This window comes from Thamnophis elegans, chromosome 1, assembly GCF_009769535.1.
Source record: "Thamnophis elegans isolate rThaEle1 chromosome 1, rThaEle1.pri, whole genome shotgun sequence".
In the NCBI taxonomy this organism is placed as follows: Eukaryota; Metazoa; Chordata; class Lepidosauria; order Squamata; family Colubridae; genus Thamnophis; species Thamnophis elegans.
Window position 1 is genome coordinate 38275973 of NC_045541.1, and position 20380 is coordinate 38296352.

The following is a 20380-nucleotide window of genomic DNA, read 5'->3' on the forward strand; positions in this document are numbered from 1 at the left end:
ATAATATAATTAATATAATATAATATAATATAATATAACATAATATAATATAATATAATACTAATCTATATTAATATAATATAATTAATATATATAATTAATATATATAATATAATATAATAATAATATAATATAATATAATATAATAATAAATATATATAATAAAGTTTTCAATTCCCTTTCATGTATCCTATTCATTGTGTAGGAAGTTACGACCCACCCCTCTTCTAGCAAAATGAGATATTTTAGGAAATATTAAAAGGGCAGATATTTTCCCTAAAGGGGAGCAGAACCTAACCCCCTCCCCCACACCTTGGTCCATGGGCCATTAAGGCCTGGGCCAGACTATTCCATATAGATCCAGAACTATTCTATCTATTCCAGAACTTCTACAACACTTTGACTCTTTTCCGGCAAATAGTTATGGCTTGTATTTTTGTAGTCCATACCTCATGGTCATACCTTAGAAGAGGGGTTCCTCTCCTGTTTCTTGGCTTAAATTAGGGGCGGATTTACTTATCTCTTTCCCGAGGTCTCTGCAGCTGCACTGCTCAATCTGCTACTTGAAGTCATAAAACACTACAACAGTAACAACAAAACCACAGTGGTTTGGTGTACTCTTAAAATGTGTACTCATACAATTCAAGAGGAAAATCTTTCTGGCTCTAAATCGGAGACTTTCATGAGTCAGTCCTTGTGCATCTGCAGACCCTCTTTTAGCTTATCACACTCATTTCCTAGACTTCCCCTAAAGGTTAATGTCTTGTAATCCTCATTAAACAGCGCAACCTAATCAAAGAAAAATCATCCTGATGTAATTGCAAGAAATTAGGGGATCCTGTCCACGGTGGGCAGACAGATAAGCTCCTTCTCCCCCCCACCCGCCCCAACCAGTTTCAATTCCTGCTGTTAAAGCTTTTAATAATTTTTAAAAAGCTTTAAAGGGTGAAGAACGTTCCCTGGCAATAGAAGACGTTTGTATCTATTTCCATAATTTTATGACTAAGGTCCACGTTTAAAAGAAAAACAGCACAATTCAAAGGGACCATTATGGGCTGTGGGAATTGACTAAGCCACTCTTTGTTCTTGCTCAAACGGGTGATTATTTGCAATTGGTTGCTTTCTTGTTCACCTTTCTAAACCATATATTTTGCATTGTGAAGTGCTGTCTCCATCTGGGATTTTTAGAAGCGCAAATGTAATATCTGCCTGCTGTTGCGTTTTCTGAACCATCCCAAAAAAGAGGGGACTTAATTTACATCCAGATGAATTTAGTAGGGGGCAATGGTTGTGCTATAGCAGTTACCAAGCATTTGTGGGTACTGTATCTCTAGAAAAAACGATGTTTCAATGAAAACTACCTAGAGACCTTCTGCTATTAGGTTTAATTGTTTTTAATAAATAAATAAAAATCCACAAAATTCTTAAGGACATGCTTATATTGAAACACCACGGTAATTAAACCCAACAATCGTTACTCTCTCTCTCTCAGGTTTCAAATGTATTGTTCGCATTGGTGAACTGCCATCATTACCTGTTAAAAGATTACAAGTTGGGAGACTATTGCAATATTTCCCAACTGGCTGCTTCTAAATATTGGAAATAGACTTCCCAGGATTTTATATTAGCAATCTGGACATGGTATTACCCAGCTGGAGAGCACTAGGATAGGAGAGGATTCTGCAGTATATCAATCACAGTGATGCACTGTAAATATGAGTTAGTCTTTTAAAATAGACAAAGGGTTTTTTTTTAAAAAAAATTCTCCAGCTAGGGTATCCTGCAGAGGATTAGCGCTATTTATTCCAGCCCCAAATCCCTCTGATGCCTTTTCACCCAATTTCTGGGAAACCAATAGGAATTTTGAGCTGCTCATTTTTAAATCTTAAACTGAGCGTCGATTTTTTAAAGTCAACCCATACAATTCACTTATAAGCAGGGTTTTTAAATAGGGGTATGTCCCAGATTCAGTCAAAAAGCAAGACCAAGCAGAGTGATAGGAATCAAATCTATATCTGTGTAAAACAAATCTAATTTTTTTTAAAATTGTCTAGGGCTGTGATGGCGAACCTAGGTGTACGCTACACTCTCTCTGTGGGCATGTGAGCCGTCGTCCTAGTTCAGCTCCACTGCACGTGTGTGCACCTCCTGCCAGCCAGCTGGTCGTCGAGTCTCTGCTGCATATGCGTAGGGGTCAGGACGCATTCATGGGGCTGTGTGCACATGCAGGGGGCAGGACGCATGTGGGGGGCAGGGCACATGCGGAGGCCCATGTGCATGTACTGGGGTGGAGTGCATGCACAGGGGCCATGCACACATTGCATTTTGGGGGTTCAGACGCACATGTATTCACATGTGCTTGCGCTTTGGGCACTATATCCAGAAAAGATTAGCCAACACTGGTCTAGGGGAAGGCCTACATCAAAATGGGCAGCTTCTGATTCATTCCAAATTCAAGTCAAGTATTGGATATTGGATCCAAAAATAAAACTATTCAATCACAACTTTAACTGAACCTCATTAATCTTGAAAATAAAACTACAGCTAGAAAGCCAGATTGCTTAGGAAATCTCAGGCCTAGATTAAAAACGAACAGATATCACTACTTCCATTCTGTTCCTTGGAAAAGTGTATGGAAACCAAACTCCATTAAAGGGCAAGTTCAACTCAAACAACTGTGCCCGGTACATTACCCCAAATCTATTTCTTATCCCTTTAATTACAACAGGGTTTGTCTGCAGAGTTTAGAACTGCATTTGAAAAAAAACAATATGTACAATATCTTTTCCTAGTACTTCCGATTTTCTAGCTATTTCTACATCATGTGTTTCTTGAACCTAAATAATAGAAAAATGAATCTGGATCTGATGATTGAAAAACTGGAGGTTTAAAGAAAAGACTGGACAGCCACCTATCTGAAATGTATAAGGTCTCCTGCTTGAGCAGGGGGTTGGACTAGAAGATTTCCAAGGTTCCTTCCAACTCTATTCTGATTGATCGATTGATTTGACTATGACTTGCTTCCAGAAATGTCATGTCTTTGCTTTATGCCACTTCACAGCACACAATCAATTGGTATAATATATGAGGAAAATTAATATGTAGCAACCATAAGTGTCCTCTAGAGTTTTTGAATTCTGATAGTGATTAATCTCTATGATCTCCTCCTGGCATTTCTCTAAATGATTAAGAAGCATCTGGTTCCATATTGGATCTCACAGGAGCATAGTCACCATCAGTTAGTGCCTAACATATATACAGCATGGTAATGGTTCATTTGTTTATTTGTTTGTTAAGATGTTTAAAGCCATTCATCAAATATCAAGTTGAATGAAAAGAACAAAATAATCACCAACACAGCAGATGGCACTTAAAACTAAAGTAGACTTTTTTTCTGTAAGTCCATAAATACAGGAGAGTAATAAATAAATAAAAAAACCCTGGCATAACAAAATCTGAACTAGCTCCAGGAAGATTTGTGTTAGCTTCCATTTTTAAAAAAGAGAAAACGATAAAAAGAAGGATACTTTCATATTGTGGATCTCCAAAGCATTATCAGAATGCCAATTTATTGCCCCTGTGAATACATTCCTTAATGTCTAATATTTAAATAACGTTGGAAGATAAATCATTTATTGAAGCTATATAATAGTAATGCTGTGAACTAACAAGACAGGGCCAATCTTGCCTTTTGTTATATATCTGTAGTTGGTTATATCTTATAAAATAGAGATTCTGCTGACATAAATAAGCATCCTTCCAATTTTAACAACGAAAATGGCAATAGGGAAGACTATGGGACCTTGTTCTTTGAGAAATTGGAGGAACAGTCTTATTAAAAAAAAAACCACCTTTTACAACCCTGTAATCTCTTAATTTGGGATAGAGTATGGGTGACTGGATGGAGTTGAGCATTTACTGGCCAGATGCCCTTCCTGACATCACATGGAGTTTGCAGGAAATATTTTTTCTTCGTGCCTTATGAGAGAAACATCTGCCACCACCATTGAACAGAGAGAGGAAAGGAGAGAAAAGAGAAATTTCAAACCCAAAGAAAAATTTTTTTATTGAATGCAGCATATTTTAACTAAGATATTTTGAGACAGAATGTACTTAATTCAAATATGTTACTTTATGTAATTTCTGTGAGCTTTCTTTCACATCTATAGGAACCTATCCAGTGGTGCTATTCAGCCTGTTATTATCCAGTTTGGGCGAACTGGTAGTGGGGCGAAGAGAGGCTCTGCCCACCCATCTGGATGTCATCACGCCCTGTTTTTGATGCTCTGTGCATGCACGGGTCGTCACATTTGCAAACCAGCAGTGAAGGTAAGTTGATTTCACCGCTGAACCTAACCTTCAGGGAACATTTTACTATTATTCCCTCCCTTAACCCAACTGCGTAAGAGAAATTGGATGTTCATAATCTATGATTCTTTTCTGTATTTAAAAGGCAAAAAATGGCAAGAAAAAGATAAAAGATAGGTATAATGAAATTTCCTGGCACTATCAGCCATTCTTTGAGGGAACCAATTAATCTCATAAGATATAACAAAATAAAACTTTATTTAAAAAATTAAAAATAAAAATGTATTTAAAATAAAAGAAAGCTCTTTATTTTAAAAGAAATGTACAAAGATACATGAAAAATGTCAGACAATTTGCAGGGTGAAGCTACAAATAGTGAGGGCATGTTAAGGCAGGATCTCAGAACAGATAGTATTTCCAATTATATTTCAGCTCACAACAAAGTCAATAAAAAGGAAAATAAATCTTGGACACAGCCTAAACTAAGAGACAAAAGAGCAAAGATTATCCATAATTCCCTACTTCTAAAAATATGAATTAAACACTAAAATTTAACTAGTGCCACACAAAAAATAAATTAAGAATTTACATTTCGGACAGCACCTTTACCATCTCCATAAAATAAGGACAATTTTCTGAAGCAACAGGATCTCTGTTTTGTGGACTCCTGATAGATGCCTGGAAAGTTCAAGCTTTAATCAGATGTTGCTTGATGATCTGGTAAGCCCTTCTTGTCCAAACTCAGCCCGTACTAATTTCCTGGTTTTCTCCATTCCACCCACTTTTCAAAAGTATACCACCTCCAAATGTTCTGTCTCCAAGTGGAAGAAACTAGGAAAATCAGCCCTTTATGTAGGTGACAGAGTCTATCTACTCAGGAGATACACATGCAAACTGAGATTCTAGCAAATTGAGCTGGTCAGTTGTGAATGTCAGAGTTTGCGGCCTCCACACTTATGACCAGGTACAATCAGTGGGAAAAGGTAAATAGAGGTATAAAGTGTTGCTCAAGTTCTAAAATTTTGGGGTTTTTATGCATGAAAGAGGGTTTTTTTCCATGGATATTCTTCATTGTCGTCCCGCCACCCCGCCCTCCCATGCACATCTTAAATATTCTTTCTTTTCAATGAAAGACAGGGTGTGAGGTGTGAAAGCATACTTACTAATTTTATTTCTTCTGCAATCTACTTAAAATAATACTCCATTTAGGTTTTCACCAGAGTTCACAACCATAATGAGAGCTCCCTTAGATGACAAATTATAATTATGTGCAAAACTGAGGGGGGGGGGTGTTATTTCAGTGTTTCACCAAATAACTCTGGAGAGAAGATGAAATCTAATTCTGTCTTTAAATCACAATGTTGAATATATAAAAATATGTCTAGGTGTCCAGACTGCCAGAGGATATATTAAATTTGGCTCCCCGTCACATACAAGTCTCTAGAATATTTAGCCAAACTGTCAGTCCCAGTTACCTCTTGGGTCCTTGGATTTTGTTACCCCAGGCCCTCTCCTGTCTAACCATGAGGCCTCAAAGAAGCAAGCATTGGGGCTGACGGAAGAAATTGAGGATAGGACTCACATTCCAGCCTGTAAAAATGTCACTCCGTGTCTCTTTAGTTGGGCAACTTGATTGGCTTCCTGAGGCAGATTGTCAATTTGATTTCTGACTGGTGTGAGCATACACGGAAAGGTCTTCTGAAAGGCAAAATAAAAAGAGCCTATTTTGCCATTCCACTAAACCCTCAAAAATTAGCTCATCCATCCAAGGTGAAGATTTGCCCTCCGTTACTTTCTCTAAAGCAGCTTGGAGTCCTCCTGCAAATAAAAGACACCAACAGCCACTCCTGGGTTTAGAAGTTTGCCTCTATGAACTTAATCCCAGGAGGTGGGAATATGGTCATGGTGAATTTTCCTGTGATATGTGAAGAATAACTTCATGAATTCACACAGGATACGGCTCCTGTAGGACAGTGTTTGGCAGTCTGATGACCTCCAGATGAATTGAGATGACCACTCCTAGAATTTTCAGCCAGCTAGCTAGGGATTCTGTGTGCTTTTGTCTCAACCCTTCTAGAGGACGCTAGCTAGGGGAAATACCACATTTACTCAAGTATCTTCCGAGCCTTTCAATCAACATTGATTAAATGGTTAATGGTCTCATGCCAATGTTGGTAGTTTTATTTCCTCAGTCTGCATATATCTCCTTCATTTCTTTCTTCTTTTTGTGTGTGTGTGTGTGGATCTCAGAACCTTCACTAATCAGAAGTGGTAAACACGGACAATATTGTTTCCTGCCTGTTAAAAGAAAGAATCATATTAACTCTAATCCCTAAAATCAGCTTAGCTTAATTATGGAAAAAGAAGGGGGAAATGTGAATACTCTCTTCCACAATCTCAGGAAGAAAAATGGAAAACCCTGGTCAGGCCAGGTGAATTGAATTGTTTGCCCATTTGCATAATTATCCCACCTGCTGTGGTGCTTGCCTCTCCACAGTTTTCAATTATAGCCTCCGCTTGAAATACTTGGTCAAAAAATTGCAGTGGTGTGGGCCTAAAATTGTGATCAAGGCACTGAATTTAGTAAGGGGTTATATGCAGCTTCTTTGTTCAAGCCTTGCTTATCACATTCACTGTGGAAAAAGGATCTGCATCGGCTGGATTCTGAGAATACTTTTTTTCCTTGATTTATGAAGTACAATCCATCTTCTCACAGATGTGCTTCATTGTGGAAATGTGTTTCATTATTAAAGAATTTAAATTGCTCCATTTGGCAGCATTTGGCACCATAGCCAGTATTCTTCTCTCTTCCTTCCTGAGTCATGTCCAATAATGCCACAGGCAGAGACTATCGACTATGGGTAGCTGAAGAAGCAGCATCAGCTCATTGACTTTTGCTTGTGGGAAACTGGCTTGGAAGGTCACAAATGGTGATCATGTGACCACAGGATACTGCAACCATCTTAATCGTGAGCTGGTTGCCAAGCGCCCAAATCACAATCATGTGACCACAGGGACATCTGCAACTTAATTGAGATTTCAATTTTCATTCTTTTAAAGATATTATTTGTTAAGATTTTAATGTTTTAATGCCAGAAGCTACCTGGAATCATACATTATGAGACAAACAAATTCAATAAATGAATAAACTTAAAAGGACTAGTCATAAGTCCCTGTTGTTCAGTACCAGAGGTGGGTTGCTAATTTTTGTATTACTGGCTTGGGTGCACTCCCACACGGGCTCCCGTGTGCATCCGGTGGGTGGGCGGAGCCTCCCACCGCCACTACTACCGGTTGGCCAATCCGGACTAAACCAACAGCAACCCACCTCTGTTCAGTATCATTATAACTTGAACAGGCATAACCTAAGGAGTACCTCTATTGTAATGACAAAATCTGGCTTTGAAACCAACCTCTAGTTAGTTCCCTAACTGCATCCAGGAAGCAGGATTGAGATTCACTCAGAATCAGAGGTGGTATTCAGCAGGTTCTGACCAGTTCTGGAGAACCAGTAGCGGAAATTTTGAGTAGTTCGGAGAACCGGGAACTACCCACCTCTGTCTGGCCTCACCCACATCTATTCTCTGCCTCCCGAGTCTCAGCTGATCAGGAGGAAATGGGGATTTTGCGGTAACCATCACTGGAGTGGGGAAGGAATGGAGATTTTACAGTATCCTTCCCCTGCCACGCCCACCAAGCCACACCATGCCCACCAAGCCACACCCCTCAAAACCAGTAGTGAAAAATAAATAAATCCCACCACTGCTTAGAATGGGCTGAGAATGCCTACCTAAGGGAATTTGTTTTCTGGGGTCTTTTAAAAGTATATTACCGTACTACAAACACATCATTGTGCCCTAGCAATAAGGAATTCTGAGAAAGCCCAGGTCACATCTCCCATTCATAGTACAAATTATAAAGCTTTGTTAGTAAAGTATCTATTTTCAACAAATCTGTACAGGAGTTCACTGGAACAGTACATAAAGTTTTCCACACACCTAAAATTTCATCTAACCTTCCTTGTGACATCTTCTTTCTTTAAAGAGAACAGTTAATTTGTAGACTGACCTCATCTTCAGGACCTTTGATTGAGACACTGATTACAGTTCTTAGTGCACTTTCCAGAGGTGCAAATTAAACTCCTGCCTTCATAATCAATCATATACCAAATGGATGATATATAATAGCTTAATCACTTTTCATTACATAGACTCACTGTCCTCAGATATGAAAAAGAGGAGAAAAACCAGGAAACAAAAAATAAAAACCCATATTATCCAATGACAGAGCATAATTTTTACACATGGGATGCAGCTACTACCCTCCCTATAAAAATTTAAGATAGGACCAAAAGATTTGAAAATGGAATTGCAACTTTCTTCATATTCCACATTTTTATCCTCTTTTCTGATACTTGTTATTCTCATGGGTCGATTTTTCCATTCCTTCCTGAAAAGAAATTGTTGTTGAAATCCTGTTTTCAGAAAGTTGGAGAATAACAGCACAACTTTATTGATTACAGATATATATTTTGATGCAATCATAGGATTTTATGCATGGCCAACTTTAGAAATTCTGGGTTTGTTACCATGCAGGAACTATTTCAGAGGTGGGTTCCTACCGGTTCGGCCACACTGGTAGTAACTTGGTGGCCTGGGTCCTGGGACCCAGGCAGCGACCCAGGCCTGCCACGTCCCCAAACAGGTTTCTCCTACAGCACCGCCATCTTGTTTTTTTGATTCTGCACATCCGCAGAACAATTTTCATTGCAAACATTTTTTTTTCATTTTTTAAGGTTTTGCACCATGCACAGACCTTTTTATTTGCAAATGTGCACACACGCAAGCACAAATTTTTTGCATGCACTGAACTGGCAGTAATGCTGACAGCAACCACCCCTGAACTATTTCAACATGAGCCAATCATGTTTTCCTGCTCTCCAGGCCTCGCAAAAGGAACACACATCCCTTGCCTAGTAGAACAATAGATCTTGGCCAATGTACCATCCCACCTTCCCCTTAAATGCAGAAAGAAGGGGAAGCCACCTGAGGATGGTGAGGATGGACCTGAATAAGAGTTGCTGCTTCCATTTTACTATTTCTAATGCTGCCCTAAGCAGTTTCAACACAACAGGTAATGTTTCCTGTCTCACATGGGTTCCAAAAAAAAGCTGGGTGATTATTATTTTAATTGCTCTGTAAAGAACTAAGTTGGTGGTGCTTAGTAAATAAATTAATTAATCATCATTTAACAATTAGCTTACCAATCTTTAGCCTGCCAGTCTAAAAGGTCATCTGTAACTAGTTTTTAACATCAGGTGTGGGGTGGGGGTGGGGGGAAGAATAGGATGCATTAAGCCCTGTGACCACCTTGTGTGTTCCCAAAAGTACAATTTTTACTAGAATTAAATCTAGAAAATTGTTCATTGTGCTAAGTTTTGATACTTTTTTTTAATGGAGCCACTTCAGATATTATTAATTTTCTCTGTATGGTTCTCTTTGTTAAACTGCCAAGCCTTTTTCAAAAGGGCAAGCACTCAAAAGCTTTTCTCAGCAAAAAGAAAAATTATTCACCTGTCGTGTATGACAAATTGATCGATATTTTTTCTTGAATTCTCAGGTGTATCGTATGTGCAACGCTATATACAAGCTTATGTCCACTTACAGTACATAGGGTGTCCCATTCAAACGAGCCAGCCTTACTTTTAAATAAAACATGGTTAGGTTTTCTCTTAAATTCTTCATGATCAGGTATCTTTTTTTTTATTTGTCTCTGTGCAGATTGCAATTCAATTAAACATCTTGATTTCAGAAGTGGCTGATATACAGTATAGCAAATGAGTTTTCTGCTTGTTTGTTTAGATACTGCCATTAAAGTTAGTCTGTCATATATACCACTGGTGTCGTTTCTGTTTTTTGGTGGTTCTGTATTAAACTATGATAGAAATGGTCCTGAAATAAGTTTCACATGTTTAAGTTGATATGAATTAGTTCCAAGATTGCTGCAGTATCATGGCTTCTACATCAGAAATTATTCATTCCCTCACCATTATTCAAACTTTGGGATGTATTCAATGAAGTGACATCTTTGTCAGTGATTCTGCTAACTGAGGTGTTCAACGTTTGAGCAGGTGTTCCTTGTTATTAAAAAATAAAATGTAAGTAACACCAATGTGACTTCGTTTTAAAAATGTGAAAAAATAAAATTAAATCTTATATATGTGTAGGCATTTTTGGGTATGTGTGTTTGTGTGTATGTATGAGAGATCTTGTTAAAATGTATCATAATTTCAAATCAATCTGAAGATGCAATATAGCCAAAATATAATGCAATATCAGTTTATCTCAAGCTTCAATTAACCTTTGTGAGTGATATTTTGATGAAAATGCTCATCATTGTGCATTCTGCACAATTTTGCCCTTAATAATTGCTTTCTCCCACCTAACACACAAACAAAGTATTGTATGAAATCAAGCTTCCATTAACCTTTGCTGAGTGACGTTTTGAATAGGTTGCACTTGGATTTCTTTGCATTTTCTTTCCTAATTATTTCTCTTTTTTAAGCCCAGAATAATTTTCAAGGATACTGCTGAGCACAATTGAAGCCTTTGAGATAGTGAAAAATTAGCTTGACCTTTGTTACCTCAATTAATCAATACTGTTAACTCTGCAGCTTCATCTTCTAAACTCAGTGGCTCTGCAAAACATGAATAAGGACTGATTTCTGATGAATATTTACTATTGAGCAGACCATCAGTCTGTATTTCTGCTTTGATAAGAGTACTAAAAAAGGACAGCATATATTCGTTTCTAAGTCCCAGTGATGAATGGTGAAAAATGATATAAATCCAAGGATTGTGAATTCTTCTGATTGCTAGAGATATGAGATTAAATTATATAATTAGAACAAAGAATGTGAATCCATGGCCTCAGCTGGCTGATCTTCTCTAAGTTTCAAAATAGGCAGGTTATGTCTAACTAATACCTGGCTGGAAAAAACCCTGGAAAATACCATAAATAATACTAGATTAGGAATTTTTTAAAAAAAATCCAAAAATGGCAAATTATTTTTATACTTCTGCTGAGTAAACTTCACACTACATCCATGAAGTCACCATTAGTTGAGCTCAACTTGAACGAGATTTTACTTTCACGTGGGTCCATAAGTGTAATAATATATGGAGATGACCTTGTAGAGGGGAAAGAGTCAAAGCCTAGGCCGGGTGTCGGCAACTTGCAGCCTGAGAGCCACATGTGTCTCTTTCATCCCCCTGCTGTGGCTCCTGTTGGCTGGCTGGCCATGCCCATCACCCTCCCCTCCCAATCACTCCTCGCATAGCCTGAGAAGGTAAGGGGGCAGCAGGGATGGAGACTTGCTCCAAACAAGAGGAAAGTACCCCTGTACTTGCCTCTCATCTTGCGGAGGCTTCTTTGCACTTCTTAGTGCTGTGGCACATCTCAATTCTTTGGGGAGACAGGCAAATTGCTCTCCATCCCGAGATGCTGGTCCAGGCCAGCTGCAGCCGATGCTCCATGTTGTAATGGGCTTCAGGAGGATGAGGGGATGCCGTTTATAACGTGGAGCATCGGCTACAGCCGGCCCAGGCCAGCAATGCCCACCCAAGTTTGTGGCCTCCTGGTGTATTCTTTTCTGTGGGGAAACAGGTCCAAATGTTTCTTTGAGTGTTTAGGTTGCAGACCACTGGCCTAGGCAAGGTTTGATAAACAAATCTGAGTAGGGGTGAGAAAACGTCTATCGAACCGGTTCCATCATGTTGTTTTGCTTCTGTGCATGCACAGAACCAATTTTTCACTACTGTTCATGGCGCACGTAGCGTACATAAAGTACATGCATGCCAAAAAGCCATCCCTGAGCGAACCAGCATTAAAATAATCTGGAACCCTCCCCAGGTGGGACGTCCGCTACTCACGTGAAGTCCACAGAATCTTTCTGCTTTCATCAACATACACTTTTTCTGTTCCTTTTGGGTGTTCTTGTAAAGTGATGCACAACAGGCAGAACTTGGCTTGTGATGCCACAACCCTACTTTTACCAGGCTGACCACCTTGCTTTCCACTCCATTTCCATCACTGTCACTACTATGGCCCATTTCTTATCCTTTGCCAAGAGATCATTTTTAAGAAGTCCCATTTAATTTCAAGATGTAGCTCTGTAGGATACATACCTGCTAAATAAAAGATGTAGCAAAGCTTCAAGTGAGAAACAATTATTTATCTTTAAACTAGAGCAATGTGTAAATAATCCCTCTACACTATATATTATCCAAGCATACAGGTATAGGAAAAAGTCATTAATTTAAGCCAACGCTAAATGATTTATAATTGACTACACAACACATGATCCACTGTCATCATTTTCAGAAATTTTTATTTTCTCAAACAGAGAAGCAGAATGAACATAGCAGACAAAACAAGTAGTTAGAATGGAGCTACTCCCAACTTCTGCTGGCTTTCCCATTTGGAAGAAGAGGGCAGGAAGAGTTGGAAATGACCATTAAAGGAGTGTGGCCAATCACAAGAGCCGAGTAGTGTTGAAGTGACCACAAGTTTGTCAAATTTCAATCCCATGGGAGTCATAGATTCCAGATTTTGGGTGCATTCTGTAAATTAGCCCAGTTAATATATGATTCTTCAAAAATACTTGCCCTGTGATATATTATTCTGCCCAACTGAAGGTTACAAACATCAAACAGAGACAAGAATGTCAGTAATATATAGTTAATTCCTCCAGGGAGAAAAAATAATTTCTGACAGTGATATGCAGATTAAACCAAAGAAAGACACATTATTCCATGTGTCATTACACTATACAGGCTAGTGAGAAAAAGATGCTTTAAACGACAAGCAGAATCTCAAGGTATTTAATATTACTTGTAATCTCAGTTATACCCACTTATGTTTGACAGTTATTGCTCATATCATTTTTTGGAAAATGAAGGCAAATTTTAAAATTAGATAGTATATCATTTTAATTGGGACAGGCCATTTCCCTTCAGTATCATCAATGTGAACATGTAGAAAAGCTCAAGAACCAAAAAGAGCTGTGATACTGTAGTAGTAAAACTTGATGGATGATTTACAGCAGCATTGGTGATGAACAAACAATGATCTAAGCAACCAAAGTAAGATAGTAGGAAACAGAACAGGTGAAGAGAGGTGACAGGTGTTATCACAAGTTTTAAGGTGAGTTTCGATAGGAGTTCATGAATTCTGATTACTGTATATTTAACTCTTTTTATTTGTCCCTCTTCCTCCTCTGCAATATTTAAGATGTTTTATGCAAATGTTAGTAATTTCATTTACCCAAAAGAAGGTATGATCCCCACGTGGCACCAAAATACTATAAAAACAAATAAATCAACCATTTAGGAAAAAGGATTTGGGCAGAGGCTTACATCCTAATAAGGAAAGTTGGGATATATAAAGTCAGACAAAATATATAAAACAAGAAAGTAAGAAGACTGCAAAGAAGAGCAAGGAATAGTGTAACAAAGCTGTTGATAGACGCCCAGAGTCTCTTTATGGGGAAAATGGGCAGCATAAAAGATTAATAAATAAATATTAGTGCCCTGAACTGAAGACACCAATAGACCAATTGACTTTTCCACTCCAAATCTTGCATTGAGAGAATGGAGGGAGGAGGGAGGGGCAGTGATGGACCGATTCGGTCCGAACCAGTAGTGGTTGGTGGCCTGGGTCACTGGAACTGGCAGCAACCCAGGCCTGCCAGCACCACCCCAAACAGGTTCCCCGGTCAGTGCCATTGGCACCACCATCTTGTTTTTCAGGTCTGCACATGTGCAGAACAATTTTAATTGCACTGTGCATACGTGCACAGCAAGCATCAAGCACATGCATGAACGAACCAGCAGTTAGCAATGGCCAGAACCCACCCCTGGGGAGGGGGTGTGGTGGTGGTGGTGGTGATGGTGGTGGTGGTGGTGGTGGAGGAGGAGGAGGAGGAGGAGGAGGAGGAGAGGAGAAGAGAAGAAGAAGAAGAAGAAGAAGAAGAAGAAGAAGAGAGAAGAAGAAAGAAGAAGAAGAAGAAGAAGAAGTCGTCTCGTTTTCATATGAAGATCAGACTGCAGGCCAACTCCCATGGCTTCAGATGCAGCAAGCCTATTTCTGTAAATATAATATAGCTTTTGTTATAATTATTATCCTGCATGCAAGAAGTCTGTAGGACCTCATAAGCCATATATTATATGTTTGCCTTCTGCATCAATATATTATAATCAGTAAAGCTGAATTATTACATCCTTGGTCCAAAATTCATGGTCTACTGAATCTTTTAACTAATTCCATTAGTCACTATTGGTTCTTAAAATTGCTCTTCCAGGCTCTGTGTCTCTGTGTGTGTGCATTTATAAATATTTGCTAGACTCTTGTCTACCTAACACAAATCAACTGAATTTCATTAATTTAACATTTCAAATAACAGCTACTGTATATGCATCATTTTAATGTCACTGAAGATGTTCATCAGGAGCTTTATGATGCATACAAACGGTCATTTTTCACCCACTATATTTAAACCAGCTACTCAGTCACCTGACTGTGGGAAATTTACCTCTTCATTCTTCATCAAGTCATCATTCTGCTTGTCTTGACATACCTTAATGAGTTTCTGGCATATTTATCTTTTCACAATGCATAATATCAGAACCAGCAGAACAGTTTTTCAATCCAGGGATGAGCAAAGAAGTTATCCCTTACTTTACTCCTGGAGGAAATCCCCTCAAAGAAATGGAATCTGGCTCTCAGCCTACTTGGATGGGTAGAGAGTCTCCAAAATTCCTCTCCAGATACAAGCACAGGATCAGATTATACCCATATAAAACTCTGCCTACTCAAATTTCAGCTGTGTTGTTCAGTTGGAATTTCCCCTCATACATGTACACAGAATTGTATTATATAACTTTCGGTAAGCTGTCTTTATTCTTTTGTCTAATTCAGCGGCTGATTGCAATGTGCCTCCACCATTCAGTTACTTTTCCTTGTTTCTGTGCCCATCAAGATTTATTGTCCCCTGAACTAATAACCGAGGCAATTGATTGAACATTTGTCTTGGTCATTATTAACCTTGTAGAATAGTGCATTTTATGTCACTATCAATATCTTCTAACAGGCTGCAGTAACAGTAGAAGTAATCAGTTTGAGTAGCCTGAACACTGAATAGTCTGGATTGGTCTTCTCCAACCTGGAGTCCTCCAGATGGGGTGACTTGCAACACTATAGTTCCTATGCTGGCTGGGAATCGTTGGAATGGAATGAAACTCTTGTGGAAGGCATTAGGTTGGAGACAACTGGGAAAGACTTTGGAGTGATAAGATGAGAGGGCTACTGTGATCTGGACTACATAAAATACAAATGATGCTTGGCTGATCTTAGATGGTATCAAAAATGGAAAGGCAAGATTGTGATTATGCTACAATTTATGAAATAATTACGGGATCCCAAGCCATCCTCACTATCTCTTTACCATGTGAGTTTCGGGTGGCAAAGTTGTCAAGGCCCTGGCTTCCCCTTAAGATGGAGAAGCACAAAAATACACTTATAAGAGGAGCAAGGATCCAATACAGTAATCCTTGACTCGTGACCACAATCTAGGCCAAAATTTCTGTTGCAAAGTGAGACAGTTGTAAGGGGAATTTTGCCCATGTTATGACCTTTCTCACCACATTATTAATGATTCTGGCTTCCCCATTGACTTTGCTTATAAGAAGGTCGCAAAAGGTGATCACATGGCCTTTTGTACAACCATCATAAATAGGAGCCAGCTGCCAAGCATCTGAATTTTGATCATGTGGTCTTGGGGATGCTGCAAAAGTCGTAAGTGTGAAAAAGAGTCATAAGTCATATTTTCAGTGCTATTGTAGCTTCAAACAGTCAGTAAATGACTATTGTAAGTCAAGGACTAACTATATTATTATTTATTATTTAAACAATAATATGAAAAAGATTTTTCGCTTATGATTTCAACTGGGGGAAGAGGGAGGGAATTAAATTGTTTTAATATATTAGGAGCTATGGTTAACTTAATAAGATGAAATACGATCTCACTAGTTTTCTCTAAGATTAGTTTCCCTGATATGTACTTAGCTCAGTGTTTCTCAAGCTTGGCAACTTAACGATGGATGGACTAAATCCCAGAATTCTTCAGCCAGCAAGGCTGACTGGAGAACTCTGGAGTTGAAATCCATTCATCTTAGAATTGCCAAGATCAAGAACACTGACTTAACCTAGAAGGTGCAGAAATGCATAGATTAACCCTTACAATTAAGGAAAAGAAACACTTTTTGACTTGGGATTCATTTCATCAATGGTTAGTTGACAAAAACAGAAGTTAGAAACATGGAAATATAAGAAAAGGACCAATGAAAAAGGAGGTTTGTTAAAATGGATAAGCAAGTAACATCATCATCATATACTTTATTCATTAAACATGAAACTCGGTCAACTGAACATTCAAAAATGCATCACAAATACCATTGACTGGTGTTGATGGTTGTTGGTGCCAGCATCCTAGGTATCAACCAAGTACCTTCTTAAAATATACAAGTAGTTTTTTGCAGTTCTGCTGGTGTTATTGCAGGAAACTGCAATTTGTTGATGTATCTTTAATATTTCATCCATAGCCGTGTAGTTTCGAAGACAAGGTTGTGATATTTCATGATGATATTATTATTATTATTATTATTATTATTATTATTATTATTATTATTATGTGGTTAATCTTTGGTGAGATTCACAGCCTTTGGGGCTGGTTGGTAGCTCAACAGCTCGAGTCCTAACCAAGGGCCTAGGAACTGTTAAGGTAATGTCGGAGGATATAAGCTGTTCCAAGTAGGGTGGTTTTTTGTAGAATCAGAATGTTCAAGTCTGATAAATTTAAATTTTCCAAATAGCGAGGTAGCCCTTTGGGTATTGCTCCAAGGGCTCCAATTACAATTGGGACAATACACAATTTCTTTTTCCACAGTCGCTCAACTTCAATTTGCAAGTCCCAGTACTTTGTAATTTTTTCTTGCTGTTTATCTTCAATTCATGCATCTCCAAGTATTGCAATGTCAATGAACCATACTTTTTTCTTTTCAACTATTGTTATGTCAGGTGTGTTGTGGGCCAAGTGCCTGTCAGTCTGGATTCTGAAGTCCCACAAGATCTTGACTTTCTCATTCTCTAAAACCTTCTCAATATGGTCCCAGTGGTTTTGCTGTACTCAAATCCAAACTTTTGGCACAATTTCCAGTGAATGATCTTAGCAACACAGCCATGGCGTTGTAGGTAGTCAGTTTGTGAAATTTTGCTGCACCCATTGATCAAGTGGTCGACTGTCTCGTCTTTCTCATTACAGAGGCGACAATTTCCTGTTGGTGGTACATGTTGAATTTTTGCCTTCATGCAGTTTGTGGCTAAGGCTTGTTCTCGACTGCCAAAATAAAGTCTTCTGTTTCTTTTTTCAGTGCTCCTGATCTTAACCAGTTCTAAGTAACTTTTGGTCAGCTTGCCTTCAATACTTTTCAAGTATTGGCTATGCATAGCTTTGTTTTTCCAATTTTCAGCTCACTTCTCAATTACTTCTTTCTTATATTCAGCTTTTGACTTAGTTGTCTTTAAAAGGCCTCCTTTATTTACTTCCTTAATCATTGGTTCTTCACTTTTCTGGATGTAATCATTCAAGCTGTGTTTTTCTTCTTCCACAGTCTGTTTTATTTGTAGGAGTCCTTGACCACCCTCTGCTCTTGGTAAATATAATCAGTCAACATCACTTTTAGGGTGCAAAGCATGAGTCATTGTCATAAGGTTCCTTGTTTTTTCTGTCCAAATTGTCCCAACTCCATCTGGGTCCAGTCAATTATTCCTGCAGAGTATCGAATCACAGGTATAGCCCAGGTATTTATGGCTTTTATGATGTTTCCTCCACTCAATTTGGACTTGCAAATTCGTCGAATGTACTTGGCTGAAGTTAATTCCTTGACTTTATTATGCATTAAGTCAGAGGCCTCTAAAATCCCCAAGTACTTGTAGCCTTCTTCTGGTTTTACTGCCTTTATCATTTCTTCATTCTCAAGTTCTATTTCACCATCTTCTATGGCCTTGCCTGCTTTGGTTGCCATTGTTGCACATTTGTCAATTCCAAACTGCATACCAATGTCTTGGCCAAATTCTTTTGTGCTTTCAATTAATAAATTTAGTTCAGCTTTTGTTTTACCAAACAGTTTCAAATCATCCATGTACACTAAGTGCAAAATTTTCAGTCCTTTCTTTGCAAGTTCGTATCCATAGTTCATCTTCTTCAAAATGATTGTCAGCGGTAGCATTGAGAGTATAAAAAGTAGTGGTGAAAGGGAATCACCCTAGAAAATGCCTTGTTTAATTTCAACTTCACCCAGTACTTCTTAATTAGCTATAAGCTATAAGCTTATTATACAATTGTATCACAGCGGCCAGTTGTTTCACCGGATTTGGCATTGGTTACTAGTCGGGCCCCACCCAGGGGCCTAGGACGTCGTAACGTATTTTCTTAATATGCGTGCAGATCCAAGCAGTGCGGCTTTTTGCATTTGACTGATGGTGATTTTGTCAATTTTTAACTGTTTTAAATGTAATTCCAGTGCTTTTGGAATAGCACCCAGTGTGCCAATTACCACTGGAATTACCACTGCTGGTTTGTGCCATAGTCGTTGAATTTCGATTTTTAAGTCCTGGTACCTTGCGATTTTTCATGTTCCTTCTCGGCGACCCTGCTATCACCTGGTATTGCGATGTCTATGATTGTGACCTTATTTTTCTCAACCAGTGTGATGTCTGGTGTATTATGCGCCAGTATTTTGTCGGTTTGTATACAGAAATCCCACAAGATCTTGACCATCTGATTTTCTGTGACTTTTTCAGGCTGATGTTCCCACCAGTTTGTTGCTGTTTTAATATTATAATTTTGCACAAATTCCAATGGATCATTTGTGCTACTGAATTGTGCCACAATTATAGTCAGTCTGCGCGATTTTTTTACAGCAGCTGAGTATGTGATCAACAGTTTCATCAGCTTCTTTGCAAAGTCTGCATTTGGCATCATCAGAGGATTTTTCGATTTTGGCCTTAATGGCATTTGTGCGGATAGCTTGTTCTTGCGCAGCCAGGATTAGTGACTCTGTTTCTTTCTTTAATGTACCTGTTGTTAACCATAACCAAGTTTGTTCACTGTCCACTTTATCTTTTATTTTTCCAGAAATTGGCCATGCAGTGCTTTGTTCTGCCAACTCTCCATTCTTGATTTTATCACATCTTTTCTGTATTCTTGTTTCGTCTGTTGGGCCTTCAGTAGATTTTGTTTCTTTACTTCGATTAATAGATGTTCTTGACTTTCTTTTAAATAATCAGCCAGTGCATGTTTTTCTTCTTCAACTGTTTGCTTCACTTGTAATAATCCTCTGCCACCTGATTTTCGGGGCAGGTACAGTCTATCAGTATCACCACGTGGATGTAAACTGTAGTGCATTGTCATTAGTTTCCTGGTTTTTCGGTCCAAAAGGTCCAAATCAGCTTGTGTCCAGTTAACTATACCAGCTGTGTATCTTATAACTGGTATTGCCCAGGTATTTATGGCCTTGATTGTATTTCCACCATTCAATTTAGATTTCAAAATTTTCCTAACTCTGTTGGTGTACTCTCGACTGACAATAGTTTTTACTTCTCCATGCTTGATGTTATCCAACTGCAGAATGCCTAAGTATTTGTAGGCTTCATTTTCTTTGCATTTAATTAGTTGGCCATTGGGCATTTCAATTCCCTCAGATGCAGTGATTTTGCCCCTTTTTATGGATACAGTGGCGCATTTTTCCATGCCAAACTGCATTGAAATATCGGTGCTGAATACTCGGACTGTATTTGTCAATGATTGGATTTCTATTTCTGACTTTCCATAGAGTTTCAAATCATCCATATATAGTAAATGTGAAATTTTTTCAGCTTCTTTGGCTGTTTGGTAGCCTAATTTCATTTTTTTAAGATTATTGATAGTGGGATCATTGCGATGATGAAGAGAAGA